Below are 13,193 nucleotides of genomic sequence, written 5' to 3'. Positions count from 1 at the left end.
GCAGTGACTCATTGCCTACTGACCCTTATACGATGGATTTCTTAATCAATTCTTGGCTCAGCCAATTCATAAGAAGCCAAACGGGTTATAAGTAAGCAAAATATAATCTCAATGAAGCTTCAGCATGAGTAAAATCCATTCCAATGCCATAAGATCAAATGAGAATGACTGAGATTAATATTCAACATGCATACAATGTCTGGGGCTCCTATTACCTACTTGGACTCATGCATTCTCTCAAACAAATGGATAGGATTCAACAAGAGGCTTAATGGGAGAGAATGAGAGCCAAGAATCAGTTACCTTGAGTTGTTTGATGAAGAAGGCAGCCACTAATGCCACTTCAGTCCTTCATGAGAGCTCCAATTTGATCCCGCATGCTCCATAGCTCCAAAAATGGTTGTGCTCCGTCAAGAAAGGATGAAGTCAAGCTTGGGGAAGAAGGATTCTTCCATGGGGAAAGGGCATTGCTTGCATAGACTGATCAAGGGGATGATTCCTTCCAAATGGGCACTCCATAATGCCTTCTTGCTTCTAAGAAGCCTTCAAATCTTGAGAATGAGCTCCAATGTGGCTGTAGCTTGGGGATAGGATGGCTCAAGACCTTCCCATGAAGAGCTATTGCTGAAATTGAAGCTCTACTTCCATAGCCATGGCTGCCCACAAGTGCATGTCTTCAAATCTTGCTTCTAATCTTCTTCTCATGCTTCTTGATGGTGGCTGAAGTCTTGAGCTAGGCTTGAAGAGGACTCCCGGGACCAAGAAAAGACCAAAATCTTCAAGATTTTTGAGCTTGATTCCAAGTTTTCATGGCTGCCATGGATTGCACATGATCAAGGTTTCTTGAAGTGGAAGAGGAGTCCAAGAAGCTGAGAAGGAAGGTTTCAATCTTGCCTAGGGGACCTGCAATGAGCTAGGAGTGAGAGCCAGGAAGGAGAGGAGGGCTGGGGTGCTATCAAACATGCCAGGAAGCAGCTTGTATTTTGCACCGCATTTTACGGGGCTGCTCTTGGAGGGTTGGAGATGGTCACCACAACTCAACCCTGCTTGGTTTGTGGCTCTTGAGCTTCAAAATTGAAAGGGGAAGGGCTGATGCTTCATGGAAGAGGGGGGAAGCAGGATTTGGGTCTGATTTCCTCCATGGGAGCTTACAGGAAGCTTGAGAAATGAGGAGAGAGAAGACCCTCCCTGAAAAGTAACCCCAGCTAGACTTTCCTCTAACTCCTGTGACCACGGTTACTAAGAGTTTACCTTCAAAATGGGCCAAAAATGACCCACGAGCTGCCAAAGTTAGTCTTCCTTCCTCCAAACTTGGTCCAAGCCGCCATTAATGCTCCTGCCTGCAGTCCTTGTGGTCCAAAAATCTTTGGGAACTCCTCTACTGCTCCCTGTACCTGTGTACCTGTGACTCAAAATTCCATGTGACTAGAAAGTTGTAACAGGATAAAATGAGGGACTAATTGGGACTAAGAACCTAGGCTTTGATGCCACTTGTCAAAGAGAGGAATTGGGAGAGAGAAAGAGGGGAGAGAAGACTGCAAAGAAGAAGAAGAAGAAGAGCAAAAGAGAGAGAAAGACAGTTACGAGGAGAGAGAAAGACTAGAAGAGAGGGAAGGAAGGCATGGAAGCTTGGGGGAGCAAGGTGAAGGAGAAAGAAGACTTGTATATTTATCTGATAATGAAAAATTAAGTCTCTCTCACCTTATATACCAGTCAATGTAGCTAGTATTTCCCCGTTATTAAATCCCCCTCTCTTACATATTCTTCATTTGATTAATCTTGCAGTCCAAATTTTCATTGTAGTCAAATACCTTCTACTGGACTTTGCTTCATCATGATGATTTCCTATCTCCCAAGTAGTTGAATATAGATTCAAAATTTGCACTTTTCTTTGGCTTGACTAAAGTAGTCAAAGAACTCTTGAATCTTTGCATGTATATAGACTACTTCACTAAACTACATTTGTCATTGAGTTTTCCATCACACCATTTAACATGAGCACCTGCGTTACTCCACGTTGAACTATAAAACTATCCTTTCTCCTTCCCAACATGATGTTGCAATCATAGTTTACTATGTTAATGCAAAGCATACTCATAGATATAGCTGCTACATATGGCACTGACGAGAAACAATCACAAAAGCAAGAAAGCCCCCCAAAGCCTAAGCTCCTTCCTCCTCTATTTAGTAAATTGTCCTCTCCCCTCCTTGACCATGTTGAATCCTCCTTAAAAAGATAGCAATGGTTTCCTCTCATGCAGGCATAAAGCAGGCCTCAAAAGGCTAGCGTAAAGCTAAGCCTTTAGTTAGCTTTTTTGATCCCTCTCAACCCTAAGTATTACACAGATAGTCCACACCTTGTGATCACCATTACTTTTATCTCCACAAATAAGAACTCCACTCCTCACATTCTAAGACCCTAAGCAATCTTTGAGAATGTTGCATCCAAGCATATGTATATAATGCCAAGCAAGGTTGATTCCAAGTATATTTGGAGGCAAGCACTTAATAGTGCATTAGTGATCGTAGTGAATTATTTGTCTAAGGCTTTGTAACGAGTTCACACTTCAAGCTTGATCATATGTATCTTCATCCACAAACTTAAACTACCTCAAAATGTGCCATGGTAGGAGCATTTCAACACAACAAAAATCATCGTGGCGCCCACCCCCTATGAGCTTGCACATCCCCCAAATGTGCCACTCTAGGTAACCACCTAGGTCAAACACCCATGTAATCAACTCTTCTCAGAGCATGCTCAAAAGCAACCATCCACCTGGATCATAGATAAAAAAATAGACATATTCACAACTATGTCACCACACCAAGCACCCCATCTTGGACCATAAGGCCTCAGGTGGGTAACACACACTTGAGGCTTTGTAACCTCGTACTCTACACATCCAACACATTGAGAGCATCACTAAAAGCATCTAGGTATTTGAAATCCTAAAGCACCTCTAGATTTCCTATCAAGGCATAAGAAGAGACCATACACACATTTGTCAAAGCATGCAAGCCATTTTCAAATGTATAGTATCAAATCCACCATCCTTTGAATGCATGTCCTTCAACTTGTGGACATCCTCATAGGCTACAAGTGTGTCATGGATATCATGTGCATGCATCCATTCTTCAATCTCTTTCTAATTCACTACATCAAGTAATACATGAGCATCATGCAGTTCCTCAAAAGCACTCACAAAGCTTACATCTGCAATGTTTGTCTCATCAACTTTAAACACAACATTAATGAGTTTGGGAATCTCCCAATTCCCATTTTTTGAATACTAAAAAAGTGGCACCCAGATAACATGCCCATAAGTTTCTCAAAACCATATGATATGACCTATCATTGGAAAGCACTTGAAAAATGGAATCTATTGAACTATAGAGCGCTTGATTTGGAGTTATAGTGTTCAAGTTATGACAAATCCAAAGATTTGACCACGTGTCCCAAACTTATGGGAAATTCCCATATTCCCCAATATGGTGTTTTTAGGCTCTTACAGGGCATCCTTTTGCATGGATATTCAAAGTCTTAGTAGTCTTGGCATAGGCATCCTCTATATGGCTACTCAAATCCTTAGTAGTCTCAGCATGGGCATCCTCTATAGTCTCGCCATTATTGTGTGCCTCCTCTATCCCTCTAGCATCCTCTTTCTATATCCTTTTCTCATCATCTTCCTCAATTCTTCTTGCTTTATTAGTTGTTGCTTAAACAATGCAACCAGCCTCTTACATGAATTGAAAAGCTTCTTTGCAGAATTCACCAAAGCTCAATCATCTACAAATTCTAATCTCATCCTAATCCAATATGTGTTGCACATTCTATAAAGATAGTATAATTTCATCCATAGAACCTGCCATATCTAAACCTTCACCTTGGCTATTGACATTGAGCTCACCACAAATTTCACAAGAATTTGCATGTGATGGTTGGAAAGATGTGGGGTCTCGTGAAGAAGGTATTGTAGGACATGAGTAGGTATCTGTGTAATTTAAGGAAGGAAAGCTAGAGAAACTCTGAATTATAAACCCTATCAAACCTTGCAAATAAATAACTCAAAACTCATATGAAAGACTCTAGGAAATTAGCCTTTAAGACATTTCATCTCCTAGCAATTAGCCTTCACGAGAACTTTAACTTTGGTCATGCACATATCAACTCAACTAACGTAGATCAAATCCTCACTTCGGAATACAATCTAGTGTAAACCCTGGTTTCCGCCACATAGAACTTGAGACAAAGCTCAAGAACTTGATTGGCACAACTTCTTTGAATGTGACTATCACAAGTTGGATACACAAGGTTCCCAATCATCTACATTGGCATGCAAGGTAAAAAGAAAGAGATGCGACATAGGAAAATATGATTTTAAGTTCTAGGAACTCTCTTTTAGAACACACAAAGAGTTTCAACTTGTATATAGAGTATTTAAACCATAGATCTTTGGTTTCCTCTAGTGTTTGAATGTCCAAGCTCCTTGAAACTAATTTTCCTCTATTTTCAATGAACATCTAAGATCATGAAGCAACTCTAAATCCAACACATAGAGTTTGAAACAAATCACAAGCTCCTCAAGTCCCTCTTTGATTCACACTACTAAGGTGACCATGGGTTGGTGAACAATATGCAAGCTTAAGTTGAGGATGACACAAAAGAATAATAGTTTATCAGCACAAGAGATAGAGGCACATGATCTCATACACTTAACACATAGGTTGACTTTTCTTACTCATGACCAATTCCTAGACTCCATAGGAAAAAGGAATAGGAAGCAATAGGACTCGTGAGGGATTCTCATAATTAAAGAATGTGGACATGGTATAGATTAAGAGAAGTTGGAGGCTACTTCTTTCTCTCATTAATCTTGTGGTCAAGATTTTCCTTGTAGTCAAAGCCTTCTACTAGAGTTTGCTTGCTCACAATGATTCCCTACCCCTCTAGTAGTTGAATATAGATTCACATTTTGTGCTTTTCTCTAGTTTGACAATAGTAGTCATAGAACTTTTGAATCTTGGCAAATATATGTATTGCTTCACTAAACTACCTTTGTCATTGAGTCCGTGATCACAACATGCAACACCTAACTCCACTTTGTGTTGTAAAACTTGCTTCTTTCTCCTTCCTTGGTATAGTTTATTGTGCGAATGTAGAGCATGCTCATGCATACACTTGCTACATATGGAAATGATTAGAAACAATCACAAAAGCAAGAAAGCCCTCAAAAGTCTAATCTCTCTCCTCCTCTTTTCAGCACGTACTCCTCTCCCCTCCTTAACCATGCCAAATCCTCCTCAAAAAGATGGTGCTAGTTTTCCCTCATGTGTAAGCTTAAAGTAGGCCTCAAAGGCTAGTCTAAAGCTAACTTTCCTTTAGTTAGCTTTTTCGATGTGTCTCTATCCCTCTCAGCCCACTCTCAACCCAATGGATTACATAGATAATCCACACCATGTGATCACCATTACTTTTATTCCCACAAATAAGAACTTCACTCCTCACACTTCAAAACCCTTTGCAAGCTTTCAGAGGGCTGCATCCAAGTGTATGCATATATCGTGAAGGAAAAACCTTAATAGTGCATTAGAAATCATAGTGCATTATATGTCTAGGGATTTGTAATGATCTCAAACTTCAAACTTGATCATCTTGCCTCTTCATGATTAGAAATATGTAGGGTCTCATGAAGAAGGTACAGTAAGGCAAGAGTTGGTACCTATGTGATTCAAGAAAGTAAAGCAAGAGAATTTCTAGATTACATACCCTGTCAAACCCTCCAAACAAGTAACTCAAAAATCATATGAAATGCTCTAGGCAATTAGAATTTAACTCAATTCATTTGTCTCAATTAGCCCTCAAGAGAACTTTGAGTCTAGTCATGCACATATCAACTCAACTAGCATAGATCAAATCTTGACATGGCAATACAATCTAGTGTAAACCCTAGTGTCCACCACATAGAACTTGAGATAAAGCTCAATAACCTAATACACAACTTCTCTAAATGTGACTATCACAAGCTGGATGATACACAAGGTTCCCAATCATTTACATTGGCATACAAGGTAAGAAGAAAGAGATATGACATAGGAAAATATGATTTTAAGATAGGCCAGTAATCTTTTCAAAAAACAATAATTACCCACTCCCCTCCTTCTCTCTTAATGCCTTGAAGTCCCTTTTTCTCAATCTTTTACCTTATTTTACTTGTTTGTTCTTCTATTTTTCCTGAGTTGCATCCAAATTACAAACAAACACTTAAGCTAATCCAACTACTTGTCTAAACCTTAAAAATGAAAAAACTTACTTGCAAAAGAGATCGAATGCCATCTAAATTGCTTAGTACCTATCTCAAGCTCCAATCTTCATTAAGAGCACATAAGCACTCAAAGCTTGAATCTGTTGGTCTTGAAAATGGAACCAAAATGTGGGAGCTCTCGCTTAATTGCAAAGACCCAAGGACTAATTATTGTTTCAAGCATTTCAAGCTAAGTATAATGGCTACCTCTCACATAGCCATGCGCACTCTCACACTCACAAGTGTAGTAACCTTACCTTCATGCTTGATAGAGTTGCCTCCTAAAAGGCTTAATTAAGGAAGTTGATTTTAAACGTCACACATAAATGTGGTAGGACCTAGTTAAATAACTAAAGCACGCCTATTGAGGAAAGTGGGTCAGCGAAATCCCCGACGGGTCCATTTTACGGTAGGGTAGTCTTAGAGAACTGGAAGGCTTCTCACAAGATTTTACTGATGATCGACCCTTAGGAATTATTAGGTTAGAACCACGATTCATGCTGTTTTAGGGGACCGGAATGGGACTATGCCCTACGGGTAGAGAGGTTGAGCGGCGCATCCCTCTCCTTTCCCATTCTCTTTGAACCAAGTGCGGCGTGGATTTGCTTCGACTTGGGTATCCCTACGTAAAGTAGGATGTCCAAGATCTAACGCTAGAATACTGTCAGGAGACCTTGACCACTAGGAACCCAAATTTCAGGTCGATCCCAGTGGGTTCAGCTGTGAAAATTCTATTGCGAGGCGGACTCGAGAAACCCTAGGTGACAAACCTCGTAACATTCCATGGAAGTGTCAGACAGCGTCGCTTAGATTCATGGACCGCTAAAAACATACCTGGACAATGGATAGACGAGCATGTTACATAAGGAAAGATTTACCTACAAGCTAGTGGGAGCTTCTCACACGCAGCCAACGACGCTTTATATAATTAGAAGATTTACCTACAAGCTAGTGGGAGCTTCTCACACGCAGCCAACTAAAGAACTTTATCATATTCTATCAATCCAATTAGAAGTCATACCTCTACTCTTGTCCCTATTCTATCTACTAGTGAGAGAGAAGTGTTGCTCTCCACCAAGCAAGAAGAAAAATCTGTGAGGCTTATATAATTGAATCCTGCAATAACCATCATCATCATCATTGAGAATCTTACACCCTTGCCAACCAATATTATTGTCATATTCTTCTTCTTCTATGAATCATATTTTCATCATGGCCTCGAAGAAAAAGAATTCAAAAGGAGAAATCACGAATGACCCTACTAACATGGAAGCAACAATTGTGGAGGTGTGAGCATTGGAGTCACTAACGAAGTCAGGGGTGCGGATAACAACCCTTTACCAATTGTGATAGCATAGGTTTTTTAATAAAAAAATTATATCTAAATTCAATAGAAATAAGATAAGTCTCTTAAGAAATACTCGAATATTAGAGTATTCACTTGGTAAATTATTAGAACATCTTATAGGCTAGAAACTGTTAGCAAAACTATGAAATTCTAGAACTCAAGAGAAATCACAATGAATTTTTTAAGATGGATTTATTAAGAATGAACCCCAACAAAATTAGTCAAGGATATAGTTTAATCTAGAAGCTTTGATAGAATATTTTAAGACTGGAAATATCTCTAAGTTAAAGAAACTAACTTAAGCTTAGAAACTTGGTTACAAGAATAAACCTTAAACTGAGAAGTTAGAGACCTCAAAATCTAGATACCCTTAGTTAAATTCCAAGGGGAAGAGTTCATTATGTGAAATTGAAGTATCGATTTCTACTAGATTAATCATCATCTAAAAGTTGCATGATTGATTGAAGTCATAACTACTTCAAGACATCAATCTTGTTTGTGACTTTCTAGATTAGATCCTGATTGAATTGAGTATTGGAACATATAAAAATTCAAGAGCCCTATACCTCCCCCAAGGATAGGTGTTCAATCCCCATACCAAGAAGGTATTTTTTAAAAAACCGTCGTGAAAGCATGGATGACTCCGATGGTGAGAGGTCTCCCATCAGGGATCGCATTAAGTAGGAGGTGGTTAGGGTGCTAGGGGGGCTCTGGCTGATAAATCCTTTACGCACCTAGGAACTACTTGGTCCCTTGTATGACCCAAGTTCTACTTGGGACATCTAAAAATGCTAGCTATAAGTGGATTTGATCTTGGTGATGTGCAAACATGCCAGATGAGTCAGCACTTGAAATTGTAATTTTTCTCCTGTATGGGCGGGAGAACACACATTATGAAACATAATCAATGAATTTGCTTTATTTTGATTGTATGTTCATGAGTAAATTATGCAGCATAAGAACTTTCATAGAGGGAAGCGGATGGATGGATTCCTGACGATAAATCAAGTCCTATGGCAAGGTGGTCTTGATTAGCTGAGAGGTTTTCCCAAAAAAAACACTAGAAAGAAACTTTAGGAAGAGCCGATTCACGGACTTGCCTAGGGTTTTGGTCTCAAAACCCGAATTGTAAATTATCTTAGGGGAAAGGTACGACGGCTGTGCTAGAGCACTATGAGAGATTTCATAAATCCTTAGTCTACTACTGGAAAAAAGTGTTATACTCCATGAACCAAGGGTAATGGTAGTCGCTCCTTCAGGACAAGAAGCCTCTCGAAGGACACCTTCGGATGTGAGCTAGTTGTTGATAGGTGACTGTTAGGTGAATTAGGAACCTTCAGGTTGGTCCTCCGTAGGTAATATCAGGACACTTCCCCTACGGAGCTAGACCTAGGGTTATAGAGCCAAACAAAATCAGATCATTCTAGTTAGAGTACGGATGGCGATGTTTGGAAGGTAAATTTTGGGCGACTACTAAAACGTTACTTGTCACTTAATAAAAGTGGGTACATTACACATTCCCTATGCATGTTGATGTCCTTAGTGATCATGAGAGAGACCAAATCATCAAATCTGAAAATGGCTTTCGTACATATGCAAAAGCAACAAACCATTTCCAAGCCTTTTCATTACTAAGATTATCCAAAGTAGATGATACCAAATCATCATTATCAAGCTTTGCATCAATTGTTGCTAAAGCATTCACAATTCTTATCACCCTTCAAAACATACTCATTAATAAACATATTCTCTTTCTTTAAAGTATTTGACTCTTGGTTAAGCTAAATCTTCTATGCCTTTGTATTCATAGAAAATATATTTTCAAATGTTGTCGATGCTACATGTGAACTTTCTACATTTTTAATATTCCCTAACATAGTGTTACTAATGATTGTGGATAGCTAATACATTACCTTTTTGTCTTTTGTATTCCACTCTTTCTATGCCTTTAATTCATCTTCAATTGCAGAGTCACTCGGCTCTGGCTCCTTTTCTTTACCTGAAACTAACTCCAAGAGGTATTTTCAAATATAGAAGTTCATCACATAAAACTTCCATGATGGATAACTATTCTTGTCTAGCATCTCAATGATGAGGCTTCCATTGTTCTCTACCATTATCAAAAAATTGATACAAAATAGTAAGCAAGTCTTTTGTAACGTTTCACAACAAGTGCACAAAAATATACCAAGCAGTCTTTTTCACAAACGGCTTAACATACCATGTAATCTGCAACTTGTTTACAAATTGAACTTATATCTCCTTTCTAGCAATCACCTCAAAACTTATAGATTCAAAATATGTAACATGTGCACCTACTTTTAGTCAATACAATTGAAATCCTAGTATACTCTAAAAATAGGTAACCCTATAACTAACCCTTTGGATTGCATCAATTTCAACCTTTGTACATTTTTATGTTCAATATATTTGTGTCATATTTCAATGTCCACAAACATCTTTTTGCCTTGGGCATACATAACATTATTCATAGGATAAATTCCACCATTCCTTTTGTAACCAACTTGCACTTATCATTAAAATCTTCCATAAAAAATCTATTGCATTAAATCAAACCTATTGCCCTTGCTCAACCATTTGGCCAACAAACACTAAATTCTTTGTGCTGGATAGCACATGCAATACATCTAGTAGACCCTTTGTGTGACCATCACATGTAGGGATAAGAAAATTTTTTCAATGTATGAAATTAGGTGGCATGAATTATCACCCATTTGTACATAACCCAGATTTTGTAAATTTTACATCTCTCCCATTTAACATGGCTAGTCATATAATTGCATGCACCTAAATCCACATATTTTACATTATCATATATCCCCTTTTCTATAGTAATATTTATTAACCCCAGTGCAAAGAAAGAAAAAGGAAATAAAAAAGATGCAAGACAAAGTGAAGAAAGGCGTCCGAATAGAAAAACAAGAGAAAAAGGGCCAAAAACACAAGAAAAAAAATTAAAAGTCCAGGGCAAGTGCAAAAGGGGAAAGGTGCATCTTAAATATAAAAGCACACCCTAAATCCTTGTAAAAGAGGACCAGTTTCCTTCTTGTGGAATTTGTAAATGTAGGTGGGCATGGGTGAAGGAACAATGTAAATAGAAAGAAAATAGGAAAGGAGGATCTATGCTAAAATGGCCAGTCATGTAAAAAAGGGATGGCCACCCAAAGAGAAGTAGGGAATATAGAAAATGCAAAAAGTTAATGAAGAAGCTCATTCTTCTATGTGGCAAAAACTAGCTCTCTTCTTCTTCTTCCTGCTTGTGCTTGTGCTTGAGAGAGGTAGTGTGAGGGAGCGAGGGAGCGAGTGTGTGAGGATAAGGGAGAGTCGTGGAGAAGCTCTCCATCTTCTTGTCTCTTCTTATTTTCTTCTCTTCTCTTTTCTTGTCTTGCATGCAGAAAATTAGCTTGGAGCTTAGAGCTTGAGGATCGAGCTTACTTGCTCTTGCACCTTGGATGGTGGCACTATTGGAGAGCTCGCGAGAGGAGGCAACTCTATCAAGCATGAAGGTAAGGTTACTACACTCGTGAGTGTGAGAGTGCACATGGCTATGTGAGAGGTAGCTATTATACTTAGCTTGAAATGCTTGAAACAATAAGTAGTCCTTGGGTCTTTGCAGTTAAGCGCATTTTGGATCCCTTGTCAAGATATGCAATTATGACAATGAATGCAACAAACAGTGCATGTATGATGCTCATACGTGAGTGGCACGGTCTTGGGAATGCTCATTTTCATGCTCAGTAGTGATGTTATGGTGTAGACCATGTGTATGTATGTTAAAGCAATGTATGGTGCCATGGGAGAAGTGCTTGTAGACATATAATAGACGAGGGACCATATTTCAGCCCCCTTGAGTTCCTATAGAGTGTTGTAGACATTTTCAGTCAATTACAGAGGCAAGAGCGAGTACCAGCACTAAAGACTAGGTCCCAAAGAGTTTTTTCAGACTCAGTAACTCCCCTATCAGTTGGGCACTATAGTTGAGTACTACCCATCCCTTACAGACCAAAACAGTCCCCTATTGCTCTCAAACAAGGTGCATGACTATATAAAACAACTACAGATTTGCTATTACAGAATTCTATATACTAAACATGTAGCAGCGTGCTTATGCTCAGTTTGAAGAGGACATCCTTGGCTTCTACTTTAACAAAAAATTAGGTCAATTGGAGCTTTCTAGCTCAAGTTACAAGCAAAACGGTGAGTGGGGGTCTAACAGGACTGCACTTAGCCATGGCAGGGAACAAGGGAAAAACCAAGGCCAATGACGATGTTCAACAATAAATCAAGGATGCACAAGAACCAAAGACTAAGAACAACCTTGAAATGGAAGATGCAGATTACTATCATGATGTGGGGAGCCTCAGCGCGCTCACTAACACCCTCAGTTCACATGAGACAAGGCATGTTGAGAGCCATAGAGAATTGATTGAAGGCATTGGTCAAATGAAGACCACTATGGACACCCTTGCTGCCCAGCTCACTAAGTGGATGGAATTGCAAATGAAGGGAAAAGAGAAATAAGATCAGTCACATGTACATGCTAAAAGAACCACCTTCCCATCAGTTAATGCAAATTCTCATGGGCATTATGCACCTGATGCTTATGCTTATGGCGAGCATGTATATGCTGATGGTACATACTATGACCCGCATGCATCTTATGAACATGGACAATAGCAACATGCAAAGAAACATGGGCAATATGCAAGTACATCTAGACAGCATGTTAATGCTTATAGATATGATGTACCATGTCATAATGCAGAGTATCACTCCATTGAACCGTGGCAACATAATGGCTATTATGGGAAACATGCTTATGCTTATGAACATCCACCTTTTCGGCAACATAGTCATGATTATACATGTGAACCTTTCTTAATTGAGCAACCTAGTTCTTATGGACGTGACATGGTCATGCTTATCAGTACTCTTCTAGCTTTGATCAGCACCAAGTCCAGAACTACCATGGTATCCTATATCCCAATCAGTTCATACCTCATGGTTACCCAAATGTAATGATGAGTTCTTTTCAAAGTGCTGATGATGAAGAAGAGAGCAATGAGCAAGCTGAACAACAAGACTGGGATAATGAGCTACATGATCAACAAGAAGATGAGACAAAGAAGATGTACAAGAAGGGAATAGTGAAGAGCAAGATGTACAAGTTGATGACATCTTAGCTAATGAATCACATGAGGCACTCACAGGTTTTAGACTCCTGGAGAAACCTCATGATGATATTCTTGAGCATCAGTTTACACTTAATCAAGGTTTACAATAGCCATTGAACACATTTCATAATGAGTACCTTGATCATGATTATGATGATTGGTATATGTCTGATGATGATATAATACATGATTTGGGCATACATGAATATGAAGATGGCATTGTGCTTCCCTATGATCCGAGAGATTATGGATGTGATCATGGACTTGATTATGGGGATACGTCATTATATCCATTTGAGTCGGGTGGATTGGAGTATCTGGTTGATGGGCATTCTCTTCTCTTGGACA

This window comes from Lygodium microphyllum, chromosome 11 (assembly GCF_053477565.2).
Source record: "Lygodium microphyllum isolate KBCC chromosome 11, Lygodium_microphyllum_v1.1.10, whole genome shotgun sequence".
In the NCBI taxonomy this organism is placed as follows: domain Eukaryota; kingdom Viridiplantae; phylum Streptophyta; class Polypodiopsida; order Schizaeales; family Lygodiaceae; genus Lygodium; species Lygodium microphyllum.
The sequence above is the reverse complement of the archived record's forward strand: the minus strand, read 5'-3'. Positions refer to the sequence as shown.